The following is a 15,844-nucleotide window of genomic DNA, read 5'->3' on the forward strand; positions in this document are numbered from 1 at the left end:
CAAAACAAAAACAGTCACATAGGCCACTCGTTTGTCTGGCTTTTTGTACCTTTGCAAGCCGAGAACTTCCTTCTCTGTGCTCTTTTATACTGTTCTGACTCAGGCAAGAAGACCTTTAAGTCAGTCATAGTCTTGCCCAGATAGAAACTGCAAAAAAACATCATACATTGTGTTGGGTTTGCATGGCAAGGTTTTGGCAGCATGGGGAGGGGGGGGGCAAGCTACAGGGGTGGCTTCTGTGAGAAGCTGCCAGAAGCTTCCCCTGTGTCTGATAGAGCCAATGCCAGCCGGCTCCAAGACGGACCCACCGCTGGCCTAGGCCAAGCCAATCAGGGCCTCTGTGATAACATATTTAAGAAGGGAAAAAACAAGTTAGAGAGAGTTTTTGCAGCCAGAGAGAGGAGTGAGAAGATGTAAGAAACTCTGCAGACACCAAGGTCAGTGCAGAAGGAGGGGCAGGAGGTGCTCCAGGCGCCGGAGCGGAGATCCCCCTGCAGCCCGTGGTGAAGACCATGGTGAAGCAGGCTGCTCCCCTGCAGCCCATGGAGGAAGGATGAGGGGGTGTAGAGATGCCACCTGCAGCCCGTGGAGGACCCCACACCGGAGCAGGTACCTGAAGGAGGCTGTGGCCTGTGGGAAGCCCACACTGGAGCAAGTTCCTGGCAGGACCTGTGCACCCATGGAGAGAGGAGCCCACGCCAGGGCAGGTTTGCTGGCAGGACTTGTGACCTCGTGGGGACCCCACGCTGGAGCAGTTTGCTCCTGAAGGTCTGCACCCTGTGGGAGAGACCACGCTGGAGCAGTTCGTGAAGGACTGTCTCCCATGAGAGGGACCCCATGCTGGAGCAGGGGAAGAATGAGAGGAGTCCTCCCCCGAGGAGGAAGAAGCAGCAGAAACAACGCGTGATGAACTGACCGTAACCCCCATTCCCCATCCCCCTGTGCTGCTGAGGGAGGACAGAGGTTGAAGCCAGGAGTGAAGTTGAGCCCAGGAATATGGGAGGGGTGGGGGGAGGTGTTTTAAGATTTGGTTTTATTTCTCATTCCTCTACTCTGTTTTGCTTGGTAATAAATTCAATGAATTCCCTCTCTCAGTTCGGTCTGTTTTGCTCGTGACGATAATTAGTGAGTGATCTCTCCCTGTCCTTATCTCGACCCACAAGCTTTTCATTATACTTTTTCTCCCCTGTCTAGTGAAGGAGGGGAGTGAGAGAGCGGCTCTGGTGGGCACCTGGCCCCCAGCCAGGGTCAACCCACCACATACGTACAAGTGGCTTAGCAATGCCAACACAGAATTCATTATTCCCTCTAAGTCTTCCTCAATGAAACACCAGTCCAGCAAAGCTCTGCAAGACAGTTTTGGGGGTGGTGGGCGACAAATCACACTCACATACAACAAGAAATGAGGAGCATTATCTTTCTAATTTTAAAAACCACCAACATTGCTCTCAAATTCATTAAGGAAGAGCTACTTAATGGCAGCTTTTCAATAGCACGCTGGCTTGGACAGATTCTGAATCTCACCCAGGCCATCAAAGCCTACAGAAAAGGCTAAACCTGTGGTGGCACACAGTATCGCCAGCCAATTTTGGAATCTGGTCCAGATAATGAGACACCCCAATAATCTAGGGCTCCACAAGGAAGCAGCAAGAACATTAACAAAAGTAACACTCAAAATATATTCTCCTTTAAAAAAACTGATCTTTGAATCAGAAAAATTAACACACAGTTTAATCCAACTACTCATGACAATGTGTACTAGTGTATATAAATAGTCTAAATAATTTCTAAACTATTACTCATTTGCTTTGAGAACTATTAAAACACAGGAGATCCCAAAGCAATATGAAACGGGTACATGTCCTTTAGCAATAGTGAAGAAGTGGGAAAAGATTTAAGTGGGAAGACAAACAACATAATTTTGATGCTTAGAATGATTTGAATATATTGCTGGGGAAAAAAGAAGAGGGGTAAAAAATCAATTTAAGTTAGAGAAGAAAAGATAAATTACAGTCAAGAAGTCACAGCAAACCAATATAATATTCTCCCTTGGGTAAACATCTTAGTGAAGCAGCAGGTGTAGTTTATGTAAATGACACTTCTGACACTGTTCAATATGACCTGGAGACTGGAGATCCAAAATAATCAGTGTAGATAAGCATAACTCCTGGAAAATTTACTTTCAGAGAACTACAGCAGTGGCTCAGTATAAAAAACAGAAAGCATTTCCAGTCAGTTCAGCTAGAACCTGACCTGCAGCAAGTTTTGCTTAGTATTTTCATTATTAATTCGGGTGACTAAACAGAAGCCCCCTTGAAGAATCTGTAGATACCGCCAAACTGGGGGGCAGGAGTTACAAGGAGATGATGATGATTCCCAATAAGCTAGGGAAACTAGGAATTCTAAAGCCAACCAGACAGAAGTCCATGCAGGTGAAAGAAAAAAAAAAAGCTCTTAAGTCTGAAAGAGATAATTAAAGTAATAATAATTAACACACATACACCCTCGCTGCACACACACACACACAGAACTAGCCATCTAGAGAGTAATAAAGCAGAAAATAACTTGGGGAGCAATATTGGATCACGGACTAAATAAGAGTCATAAACGTGATGTTGTTCCATTGAGACAAATATCATTCTGGACGGTGTTAAGACTACTAAAGGATAAAAAGTTCAAATAAGTATTTCAAGTCTACTCAGCACCATTGTCCTAGCATTGAAATACCATGTAGATCATTCTTATGTATTCTGTGGAACAGATCCTAAAATCTGGTCCTAAGGTTACTAAAAAAAAAATTGACAGCAACTGAAAATAAAAACACATCATCTTAATACAGTTACGTACATTTGGTTTTCCAAGTGGTCTTTATGTATAAACTCATTTTTGTGACTTATTTTTAGTGACAATGCACATGAATAGATTTCTGTTCTCCTTCACCTTCCCACTCAAATAGAAAAATTCCTTCCAACTTCAGTCTCCTCTTTTCTTGGTCTTCTTATAAAAAATAACATGAAATAGTTTAAATGGAATTAATCAGTGCGGTTACCAAAAGTTACACTACACTAATGCTGATATCCATACTAATTCTACTGCTTTTTCACATTTGGCAATTCATCTCTAAGCAGTCACAATTTTAAACCAACTTTCAATGTAAGGATTATTTCCTTTTAGAATGTAGTTACATTCTGACTCCAGCTACTGCTATACACTGTGTTTACACCTTAAATATAAAACAATTATACTTTACCTATACTTGTGTATATACACATTTATTTTAGCTCTGATCACGCGCATATTATAGCTCTGATTTTATTTTTCAGCTCTGCTGTGAAACAGCAATAACATTCAAACTCATACTTCACCGTAACTCAGCATGTATTTACATTGGTAGAGGCTCAGAGCATCTACCAGAGCTGAAGTGTCAACAGCACATGCCCAAGTATGACACCACCGTTCAGCCTTTTAAAGGATTCAGACTTCAGCAACTCTTGTTTAGATTTTACACCACTACCACCCCAACTCCTTCATCAACATTCCTTTCTGCCAGAAATGTAATAATACTATGTTGTTCACATATACAAGTTAGTTTCTATGAACTGGAAGATGGAAACAAAGCGGCAAACACACACTTACAATAGCCATAAAACTAGAAACAGACAGCATTCCCCTTTTCCTAAAAAGAAAAAAAGCAGCACATGCATATTTGCTACTTCAGAGATCTGAAAGCCAGAATAACAAAAAAACCCCAAAACAACCCACTCTGAAAACCCAAGACCAAAATATTTGCTGAAGGACAGAACAAGACTTTGATTACATCTCCAGGAGTATTCTAAACCATCTGTGAAACTAGACCACGACATCTGGGTCCAACACATACACATGAAAAGAAATGCAAAACTCCTCCACTTACAGGAAGAGTACCTGCAGTACTGCAAGAGGAAAGAAGGTAACCGCTGGAATATGTACAAAAAAGTGCTATTTCTCTGATACTATGGACAGAACGCAGCGTTTTGAGATACACTAGCACCCATTTTCAGAAACAGAACTCAAAACACCCCAATTATCCATTTGGTGTGTACAATAAATTTTGTAAAGTTTTAAAAACAAACCTTCTTAACATCTCTCTTTTGCCTTCCAGCTGCACTAACAGAGAAAACATCAGGAATCTGACAAACGAGCTGGAGAAAAACATAAAACAACATGGTCAAAGAAAACAAGTTACCACCACAAGTTACCACATCCACCTGAACAGGGCGGCACCATTACATGTGAAGGGAGACAAATGCTACAGAAAATAGGGGATAGTGATGATGTTATCATTGGCCTACAGAAGGCTGGTCTCTCTCCTAACACAGCATTTTCCATCAGAAAACAATTCTTAAAGTATTTGTCTCCTATATTTTGTTATTATTTGGGACCTTTTGAGTATGAACAAACAGCAGTGAGCTCTTAAATGCTGCAACACCAGTCTTATTCACCAAGAAGTCTTGACAACCACTAACTCCCAAGCATGAGAAAGAAATTTGTGAATTCTCAATGCCTCTAAAAACCACTTTATATGGAGAAATACATGATTAAGAGACAGTAGTCTTCTTAACCTCTGGCAAATCAGCAGTATAATTCAAAGCTCATGTCTCCTAGTCCAACATTTCCATTTTTAGACAAGTTTTCTTACATAGCAGGTAAATCTTTAAGAATCCACCCTCTTAACCACAGAACACAAAGAAATAAAAAAGAAAAAAAAAATCACATTAGAGAATAAACAGCTATCTAAATATCCATTCTAGTCCAGAAAAGAAATCCTATGTCATTGTGAGGGATTTCAGTCTTGAAAAGATTAGCCAGAGGCCTCACAGTATCATCAATAAAACTCCCTAGGACTGGGGTTTGCTTTTTGTTTTGGGGATGGGGGTAAGGGTAGTTAAGCTTCTTTTGCAAAGTATTTTGTCAGAGTAAAGATGATTTTACATTGGACCCCATTCCGACAAATAAAAGTTAGTTATTACTGGATTTAGAAGCCTGTACCTGCCCAAATACAAGAAAGCACCATCTGGTTTATATGAAAACCATAAAATATTGGCCTGATGTGTTACATTTCACATTGATAAGAGTGTACAGGGTAATGATAGATCTGTCACAGGCAAGAACAGGAGAAACCTCAGTATCATTTACCTTTATCGTAACAATATGATCAATCTAATTCATGCACTAAAACACACACTGCAAATATTCTCAGATAAATAAAAGGGACTTAAGAACTTACCTACTAAATCTATTTGATAATACAAAATACTTTTCCTGACTAACAAAAGGAATTTCCAGTGCTATCTTACACTCAGGTCATCTTGGATTCATGTAAACTCACAACCTAGAGTGTTAAAGACAACAAGCAAAACTGTTGCTTTTGTTTAAAAAGCACCAGATTTGTATAACATGGAGACATGAAGAAGGCATATAAATATCTTTCTAAATATTCTCTAAATTTCTCAACTACCTGACAAACCCTCTGCACCGTCAACACAATTTGCAGTTTCTTTGTATGTGTTTTTCTTCAAATTGACGTCCAATCTGATTCCTGTCCCCAAAGTTTGAGGGAGCTTTATTTAAGCGTTGTTAAAGAGCATTCTATGTAACCAAAGCATCTCCAAGATCATCCAGATGCATGTTTGCCACTAACAAAAATACTAATTACACAGCTATCTTAGAGCAATGCTAGATTACAAGCAGAGCCAAATTATTTGGCGAACTTGAGGTAAAAGTAAAAACAAGGTAATAAAACCAAGTCTATCATGACTAACAAAGACTAGCAAACTCAGTTTCTTATTGATCCGTGCCCTGTGCTCCAAAGCATCTTCCATCTCCACAACCTAATTCTTTTAGCTCCATTCCCTGAGAACTGCTCACACTGCACATCCCATCAGGGCAATACATTGGATTTCTCTCCTATCAAGCTACAACTCTGCACAAACTGTTTGGAACTTAATATCATTGAGACATATCTGTCCATCAAACTGATGGAAATGAGCAGGTTCAAAAGGTGTTAGGAAAGCCTAGACATCATTAAAGCAAGTTTAAAAAACAATATATACAAAGGAAGAGTATTTCTGTCCAAATTAAGTTGTTCGTTTGTTTTGAGCTTCCCCAATCAAAAGCATCTCAACCAAATAAGAGAACAAATCAAAGTATGTTTTATTTGTTCACCTTTGTGACAATGTACGCCCAAAACCTAAAGCTACAATAGGAAGCATCTTCCAATGATTTTTTTCTTCCAATGTGAATTGTCTTTATTTACAAAGTCAAATAATGCACACTGGACATTCATCCTGAATATACACTAGAACACAGATCATTTTATGTCTACAAATCAACTGTTTTGCAGGAAAAAGCATTTTACAGAATTTCTCAAATTCTCAAGTGGCTGCAAGAATTGAATTAGAGATGCACAGAAGTCAGTAGCGTGACAAGCAGGATACTTTCATGATAAAAAGCCACATGGAAAAACGCAGGAACATGAGGCTATTGTTTCCCTCAACGTAACAAATGAAGAGCTACTGTAACATGACGAGACAGCGTGCAACATTTATCATTCTGCAAAGCAAAGACTGAAAGGGCAAGCTGTGCCTGGCAGTAACTGAACTGCATCAGCCAAGAAGCACTAACAGCAGTACGGAGTTTCACCAACACTGGCACCTCCGCACTGTCGCGCTGTAACCAATGCTGAGAAGACACCATCACCACCACAAAACATGATACCTGCCACCTTGCCTTCTAAACAGCACCTCATAAAACAAGTCTCTCCAATGTTTGGGGGTTTTTTCCAGTTACAATAGATGCCTTTTTTTCCCCTACCCCCCCCCTTTCAGAAACACTGCTTTGTTGAAAGGAATTATTTTTTATTTAAAATAAAAAATAGTTGATGCAGGAGGAAAAAAACCCAAACTACAGGCATAAAAGCTCCAGACTCAAAATTTACAATAAATACCTTAAATAAACAAGCTTAAGCTTACCTAACAGTACATTACCTCCAGTGTTTTCATCATTATTTTAAAATGCTAGGGTATTCCCCCACTTCTGAGCAGCAAAGAAAAACAGAAGGGGGGAAAAAAAAAGGGGGGGGGGGGCGCGTTGCAGATATAAATGAGCTTAACTGCTCAAACCAGGAACAAGACTTCTCCAAACACCACCTTCTTGAGTAATTTGAAGTATAATATTTTAGGAACACAAGATACAAGGTAACATCTCTGTGCCCTCTATGCTTTAATATACTTTCCATTTTGGTGCTATAAAACTGAAATCAAATGTATTCACATATGCTCCTCTACCACACAGTGCAAAAACATTTTGACATAGCTGTTTCTGATTTTTGATAATACTTACTACTAGAAACATTTCAATACAGTTCTACAATTCCTTGACAAAAGTACTTACTGTACAAACATTATTTTTCAAACACAAAATCTGAAACTGCAGGTCTGGTGCACTTGTGCTAAAAATAAACTCATACTGTAAGCCACAAAGCTAAATTGTAAAAAAGCAAGCAAATACAGACTAAATAAGAAAAAGATTTAAACTGTGTTTTATGCCTAGACAGATCAGCTGAAATAAAAAAGCATGAAAGACATTTTTAAATTCATATTTGCTACGATTAGGATGATCCTGAGCCGCACCGACAATGCGAATGTCGAGCAAGAAGGGGTATTTCAACACCTCACTAGTCAATTTAGAACTAGAGCGTATTCACCGCGTAGGTATTAACACAGAATGAAAGTGTTTTACAGGTAAATTGTATTTGCGGTTGAGATGACAGAACAGTCTCTGTAAGGCTCCTAGATGGAGCACCAAATCCAAACCTTGGCTTCAAGGGTTGGTTCTATTTGAAAAAGGGAAGAGAAAGGTGTCAGTTCACTACAGCTTACCAAAGGACAAGGAAGAAAGCTTCTCAAATTTTTGCCATAATGGAATTACAGCCAAAAAAGTCCATCAGGAAAAAAACAAAACCAGTAACTGTAGTCCTTTGGTTATAAAGGACTGAGCAGCTTTTGTAGCACCTTAAAATTTTGTCTAATGGTGATCCTTGTTGACAACTTCCGTACCAGAATTTCAAAGTATGTATTAATACACTCTTGTAATTTCCCACAGGCACAATAAAGCTCTAAGGGTCTCAAAAGATTTCTTACATTGATTTGCTTCAGAATCGACTCATTTAAGGGAAAGGCTAAATCTCCATTTTCATTTAATAGGCAAAATTAGAAAACAGCTTAAATCCTGATTATATAAAAATGTTAGAAGAAGGTCAGCCACAATCCTCTTTGCTCGGTAGATGAACAATTCCAGAAGTGACCTTAAGAGCACCAAGACCATTTTTTTCCACTGTCGGGGGCCCCTATGGACAGAAGGTATGTAATTGCACAGCTGTCCTAGAAAAACGAAGAGCCATATTATTTGGTGAACACAGAGTAACAGTAAAAATAGGTAATAGAAATGCAGTAGGCATGCCTTTGGACATATCAGTAGAGGAATTATTCATCTGGAGTAAGCACGGGAAGGCTTAAGCCCTAACCATGATTACAGGAGCCAAAACCCTGGAAAATTTCATATGCTGCAGTGATTCACAGCTCTGAAGCACCCACTGCTAGGTGATTGTACCAAACAGGTAATCTAATATTGTAAGCAGACCCATTACCAATACTAGCCGGCATTTCTCAATTCCTTGCAGAATTCATTACGCTGAAGACTATAAAGATATCTGTATCCATCAATTTATACTCCAACACTCACAAAAAAACCCAACCCACCACACAAAACCGAAACAGCCCACAACAACAAAACCCAGCCATAGACAGCATTAGGAATTATTCTGAAAAGAACACTAGTCCTTTATCATGCCACTGCATAAAATTTCTACCTTTCAGTACCAAATGCAATTCTGCTCTTCCCAATTAAAAAAGCTATTGCAGAATTAGAAAGGATAAGAGGAAGGCAACAAAGAGCAAAAGGTACTGGACTCAAAGTCCTGAGCTAGAAGGCACCAGACGTTAAGCCTACAGCTACAAACCTGCCCTATATCCCTCCATTTACATCTGTTGCTATGCTGTGTCAGAGGCAGAACCACTAGGCTAGCAGGAACTTTAATTTGACCAAATCCAGTAAGCTAACTGTAACACTGGATTTCTGGATGAAAGACAAGAGTTAAGATTTTAATGTATGAGAAAATGCATCCAACTTGTCCAAATATTTAACCTGCTCTTTTGAGTATCTTTCCAATATCTATAAAGATGGTCGTGAGCCTCAACATTCCTTTCTACATCCTAAGCCGTTTTAATAAATGCAAAGCTAAAAACCTAGATTAGCCTTCACTAATGAAGAAATGACAACTACTTTGCAGAATAATCCAAAACAGAGTGCTTGGCCCACAACTTAATTCCACAGCAAAAATATCAAATACCTATTGCCTTTACCTGCTCTTCTCTGTCAAGTTTTCAGTCTTACCAAATCTACCTCTGCTTCCCTTTTATAGTCAAGGACAGATGCAAGGAGCAGAGACTTGAAAGGAACACACGTCTGTCTCCCCTCCCTCACAGCTGAGCATGTAAATGTTTAAAGAATGCTATAAACTTCTGATTCTATATTAATCCCATCTGGGAAGGCGCTCAGGCCCCAGTCATTTTGCAGCTCCCTCTTTCCAAACAACCTCCTCCCAACAGCCAAGTGTTTGCAGAGAAGAGAGGCTAAAGCAGCAGTTACCCCCTGTCAGAGCAAGGAAGGGTGTGCTGGTTCTCAACTTCAACCTTTCTACTTAGCCAGCTTCTGCAAAGAGCTCCAGCATGGGTGCTAGGCAAAAGAGAGGAATACAAAGAGAAAGTTATGCTGAAGAAAATAAATGGCTAAAAGCAGTGGAGAACTGAGTAAGAAAAGAAGAACGCAAAGAAAAAATAAGATTAAAAACTTAACCTGGAGTTTAAACAATGATTATTTAGTGCTTCCTCATATCCTGAAAAATCATATCCATACTACTACACATGCATGCACACATTTACAGCATGTCTGGGCTATGGGCTTTACAAACACATTACCAACAGCACAGCAGCATGAGGAAGCGAGAACAGCAGTGGCTCTTCCCCTAAGGTTTGACTGTCACATGAAGAAATCAAGGTCTTTAGGAGCCATGCTACACCAATACTGACAAGGCTAGTTAAAAAAAAAAGGCAAAGAACAAAAAAAGAAAGATATGTTGTCTTCTCCAGCATTTCTTGTCACAGCTACCTAACCAGAAGCTTCCAAACAATTCCAAGTGTATGGGATGAAGTAAACAGGTTTGCCTAACAAACAGATAAATAAACAGCTTTCCTGCCTTTGTGTGCATACGGAGTGGAGGAACTAAAGGCTGGCCAGGCTAGCACTGCTCTAGATGCAGCCTAGAGCAGTTAACGTGTCCAGACACAGCCTCACAAGCGACAGGACAGTGATGTGGATGAAAGAGGACCATCCTCACATGATCTGGGAAGGTCTGCACACACATAAAACACCCAACAGCAATAAACCCCAAAAAATCCACCACACCAGATCCCAATTTAATTCTGTCCAACCCATTTCTCAACTTTAAAAGACCCTGCCACGCTAGGTTTCACTGTTTAGAGAAAATTCACCTCTTGTATACTTTCAAATATACGTAGATGCAAAAAATTAATGAGATTTAATGAGAAACCTGTCTTCTCTGCCTTTCTATTCCTATTGGTGATGTACAGGCACGGGAGAGGTTGCAGGTCAAGCACACACTAAGACATTCAGCTTACTCCTGTAAAAATACCGTATATACAGCCAAAGCTGAGTTCTCAACTACTCTGATGAGTTTGAAAATTGCTTCAACTTCTGCAAATTATAAGCTTCCTTTGTTTAAGAAAGATTATATACATTGAAAAAGACTCAGTAAAATGAAATATTAACGGTATTAAAGGTCAATATAATAAACAGCATAGCTTTGAGGTACCAAAGAACCATCCCAAGCCTTCACACATGAAAATGATGGGATGAACTAATGACCAATTACATAAATTCATATAACAACATATACAAGGCATAGAGACAAACATGCTAAAAAACCCCATACAAATAAAGATTAACAGCAGGCACTATTTATTAATTGCATTGCTACTAATGCAAAACCTACATAGCATCATTCACATTATGATGTGTATATACATGTATGCTATGTTATATACATAAAAAGGCATGACTAATGCCTCATGCTGATGGGATCTGTAAAGCTAGCATCATACTGTCTAGTAGACACTGATCTTTATCTTTCATCAAATGGAGCAGAGTTAAGTTGTGGTCTTGCATTATGCATAAGCAGTGAATACAATTAGACTGAAAAGTAAGCTGATGTTCTCTGATCTCAAGTGGAAAGCGTGAACCCTGATCTTCACAGGTGACAGCTTTGTGCATCATTCCAGTTTACCAGTTAGCTTCCTTGAATCTGTGTACGCAACAGAAAACTCACAACACATAGTTGTGGCTAATCTTATGCAATCCACTAATGTTTAAACAAGCAAGAATATCAAATAAGACAGCAAAGCAGTTGTGTTACTTTGTTTGGCAGAGAGAAACTGCAATTAGTTCTTGATTTTACAGTTCAAGGAGGATGCTGAAAAACTGGAGGAAAAAAACTAAAATGCCTACAGGAAGAACACAGAGAGCAAGAGAAGGAAAAAATTTGATCTCTCATTAAGCAGAGATATCTAAGAACTACCAGTGACTGGAAGCTATACCTAAACAAATTCAGGCTTCTTTTGTTTTCAGATAGATGGAATCATTTAAGAACTGCTCATTTCCAAATTCCCAGAAATCTCTTCACTGAAACAGAACGCTTCCTAAATAAATGCCATATTTCACTTTGGTGTATCTGTTCTGAAGCATGAATTTAAGAAATCTAATAGTCAATACAGTTGTAGTAGTAACAGTTGCACATGTTCTCAAAAAAAATTTACAAAGGAACCAAGCATTTTCCATCTACAGATAAAAACAAAGCAGAGAAATAACACTAACATTCAAGAGCAGCACAGGCATGAAGTTTCCAGTTCCCAATTCCAATTATGCTACTCTATGGTCCCTTCTGTTGGGTTTTTTTTTTTTTTGAAAGGCAGTGTCATTGTGTTTGTTTTGTGGGTTGTTTGTTTTTTTTAATTCAGTCCATGAACTTACTTTTTTTTCCTGCTTCTCAGATTCCACTTCTGTGCAGTGTCTCAGATTTAATTGCTGATTCTTATTACTAACCTGCAAAAATGAAAAACACTTTAACTGTGGAAATCTGTTGCTATTGAAGTTTAAGAAGCACAGCACATCGTACTTCAGTAACATGCAAGCTGAGCCATGCAGAAACTGAAAATACCAGGGTTGCTCATTCTTCACCAGCCAGTCCCACAAAATATAGCAGGATCAACTACAGAACATCTTGTTTGTTAATAAGTGTACATTTGTAATCATACCTAGCACAAAGTATATAGTTACTAGTTCTAAGTTATACAACATTCCACATTTTAAAGGTAAAAAGAGGAAAAATAAATACATGTATTCTGTTTATGAAATCTACTAACAGCTCTCTACATTTATGCAAGTCACAGAACTCAGTATAACAACTTTTACAAAACCCACTCAATTTCCAGGGCATACGATTGCAGTGATTAAACATCCAGACTCCTTGACAGCTTTAAATAGGCTATGCTAAAATCCATGCTGTTAAATCCTTGCAATCTTTTTTAATCCAGGCTAGCTAGATTAAAGCTAACTTGGGCATACCTAACCATTTTGAAATCAGGACATTTGCAGACATGGCACATGCACCCTCATTCTTGGTCTGCCTAGTCTACAGGTGCCCGTAACAGCAGAGAAAGTGAATCGTCACAACCCATACCACTAAGTCTCCCGTCACTCTGGACTAAGAGAAAAGAACAATCAAAGCATAAAACTCTCACCAGTTTACAGGTAGCCACAATTTAATGGGATCCCGGCTTTTCTCTTTTCATTCACTTATATACATTTAGTTTCTGAATATGCAATTCTTCCAGTCTCATACACAATGAAATGAAGGTGAGACTTAACTCATGAACACGCATTTCTATTATAATGGACATACTCAGGGATTAAGAACATTATCTGGTTTTGTTGAATGGTCCAATTACAATTCTCTAGTTCTAGAGTACATTAAATAATCTCCCAACTATCACATGCCAACTTCTGTTAATTCACCACACTGTTTTTAAACATAAAAGGAGGTAAAAATACACTAACCACTTTCTGTTTCTTTTCCATTTAAAGATAACAACTGTAGTAATTGCAGTACCACAGTACAAAAACATTACAGAAGGCAATCATGAACTTGGGAACACATAAGCATCAGAGTATCCAAAACGCCTGTTCCCTTTGCCCGTCAGGTGCGTGCGCACACGAAATACATACATGCACTCCCCAAGTAACACCTAAGGAGGCCAAGACTGTAAGCACTGATTGCAGGGGTTTGTTCTAACTTTCTTCAGCCTTCTCAGGGAAACAGCTTGAAGTGCAGACCTACACAATCCTAATAACGGAAACCATTTGTACAACCACCAACTAAACCTTGGGGAAATTCCTGGGACGAAAAAAATGAAAACCTGCAAAATGTAAGACAGGAACACAACTCTGTACATCTCCTCCTGGCCATTCAGAGAAAGGGTTCCCATGCAGCTGCTGTCTCCTGTACAGGGAACGCAGCACTAGGTACCTTTAAACATCACCTTGTGAAACAGCAAGGATCACCGAGGCAAAACCTTCCCACCCCAACCCCACCTCACACAACCAGGCATTACCACCAGTGATAAATGAAGCCAGGAGGCTTCAGCATGTCAACAGGAAGAGAACAGTACAGATAAAATCAGCAGCTTTAAAGGCTATCCTACAAAATATAACTTAAGGCCAACAGCAGCCACTCAGACACAGTGACCATCCCTTCCTCTTCCCCCAGTTCTCCTCTTTAAGTGCACGTCAAGGAGAAATAAGCAGTCTCAGGTTAAATTGTATGTAGAATTTTACAAGCTTTACTCTCTCAATATTAACAGAAGAATGTAGGGAACCTAACAAAATTAAGTTTATGCTGCTGAATGTCTTCCATCTAAATATCTTTACAAATCCAATTAGATTATGTATTTGAAACATAAGCAAAAATCAGCTTTATTGGAGCATGTTACTATTTCTAAAAAAGCTACCTGTTAACATGAATATGTTTTACTACAATGTTTAACTCCCAACTGTAAAACTTACTCATGAATTTCAGTAAACAAGACTGGGTCTATAGGATCATGAGCTTATGAGCTCATAAATAACTAGAACTGTTACTAGTGAAACAAATTAAGTTTTTAATACCACTTTGTATAAATAGATTTGTTATGAGCTGGAATGTAACTATCTAGAAAATTCCACTGGGAAACAATTTCCATTAGTGAACAAAAATTGCGTGTTTATAATAAAAAGGAACTTGCTACCTTTAGCAAGTACTTAAATAGTATAACATGGTGACACCACAAACTTCAAAAAAACCAACAAACTTTTATATGGGAAAGAAGGACACAACATTTTCTCCTCTTTTAGAGCTACATATCAAAGAAAACCACAATAATGGTTGTATGTAAAAATCAACACTAAAGATGGTGCCAAGTAAAAAGGTAAGATGATTCCAGTGAAAGATAAAGTAAAACGGCCTTTTCCAAGGGCTCCTCTAGATCCATGAACAAATACGTTTGTTTCCAATAAATATGTCCTCTGAAGGAAAGGTTTTGTTACTGCAGTAAATCAAACCTCAGAGGCTAAGCAGTCCTCCACTGACACAATGCAGCTTTGCTGACAGTATTTCAGAAGAACAGATTTATATTGACACTTTCGATACAAAAACATTGTCCAAAACAACTGCAACAACAACTACAGGGCAGATTCTCTCAAATAAGAAACCTATTCATTTCTTTAGGCATCCCACAGACTGATGACCTGATGTTACAAGGGAGGTTCTTTAGTAGCAACGTTTGTTTACACTGCTTGTCACTTTCAGACTGGACTTCCTTTGCATATATTACACCTATAGCTTTCAACATTCATTAATAAACAGATCATTAAAATCTGTTCAGTGGAGGGGGCTGTTTTTCCTGCCTGGTTGCAAATCAGCTTAAACTGATCTAAGTTCAAATCTCAGCGCTGTTCTCCTTGGGGTCCCTAGCAAGTACCCTGCTCACCTCCCTTCAGGCAGTTGCACAACACGGTAATTCAAGAAGCCAATGAATCTGAAGACAAATCCACCCCGCCCGTCTTTGCAAAACTAACACCACTGCTCCCCATCCCTCCTCCCCCCACCCCCCAAAACCACACACTGCAATTTTCCAACCTTCTCGATGTGCCTTCTTGAAGCAGGTCATTGCACAAAAGGACTTGCATTTGATACAAGGCAGAGGGCAAGGCTGCATGGGCCCAACTGCAGCATCTCACGTTTGCAGCATCCCTTTTGTCTTTTCACAAACTCCCTAAAAGTATGTTTCTCTATGAAAGGACAGATCATGTACTAAAAGCCAGTCTTTTTCAAGAATCAGGCGCATTCGGAATAATCATCCCTTTCTTCCTTACAACACAAGTTTAGTTTCACAAGGAGATTAAAAGAAACCACCTACAAGAACTACTGTGTTTTAGAAAGTGTGACAAAACAGGCATTCTGTCACAGCCTGAACAGAGTCCAACCTGCTTTTAGGAACACTTCTACAAATACCAAGTAGAAAGGGGGGGAGGGAGTAGCCATCTAGTCCCCTTGCATCTCCCTCCTGAAAAAAGC

The 15,844-nt window shown here is 39.2% G+C and overlaps 1 protein-coding gene across 17 annotated transcripts in view; it reads right to left on the bottom strand.

Annotated features, from left to right (window-relative positions):
* SIPA1L1 (signal induced proliferation associated 1 like 1) overlaps positions 1 to 15,844 on the bottom strand; it is a 221,405-nt gene that overhangs the window by 132,893 nt on the left and 72,668 nt on the right. For 13 of the 17 annotated variants that reach the window (XM_054826602.1, XM_054826593.1, XM_054826589.1 and 10 more), the window contains one exon: positions 12,205 to 12,276. The exons of the other annotated variants lie outside the window; for them this stretch is intronic. The gene's annotated coding sequence lies outside the window, so the exon portion shown is untranslated. The remainder of the gene's footprint in view (positions 1 to 12,204; positions 12,277 to 15,844) is intronic. 17 annotated transcript variants of the gene reach the window in all.

The sequence above is a fragment of the Grus americana genome, chromosome 5, assembly GCF_028858705.1.
Source record: "Grus americana isolate bGruAme1 chromosome 5, bGruAme1.mat, whole genome shotgun sequence".
NCBI lineage: Eukaryota > Metazoa > Chordata > Aves > Gruiformes > Gruidae > Grus > Grus americana.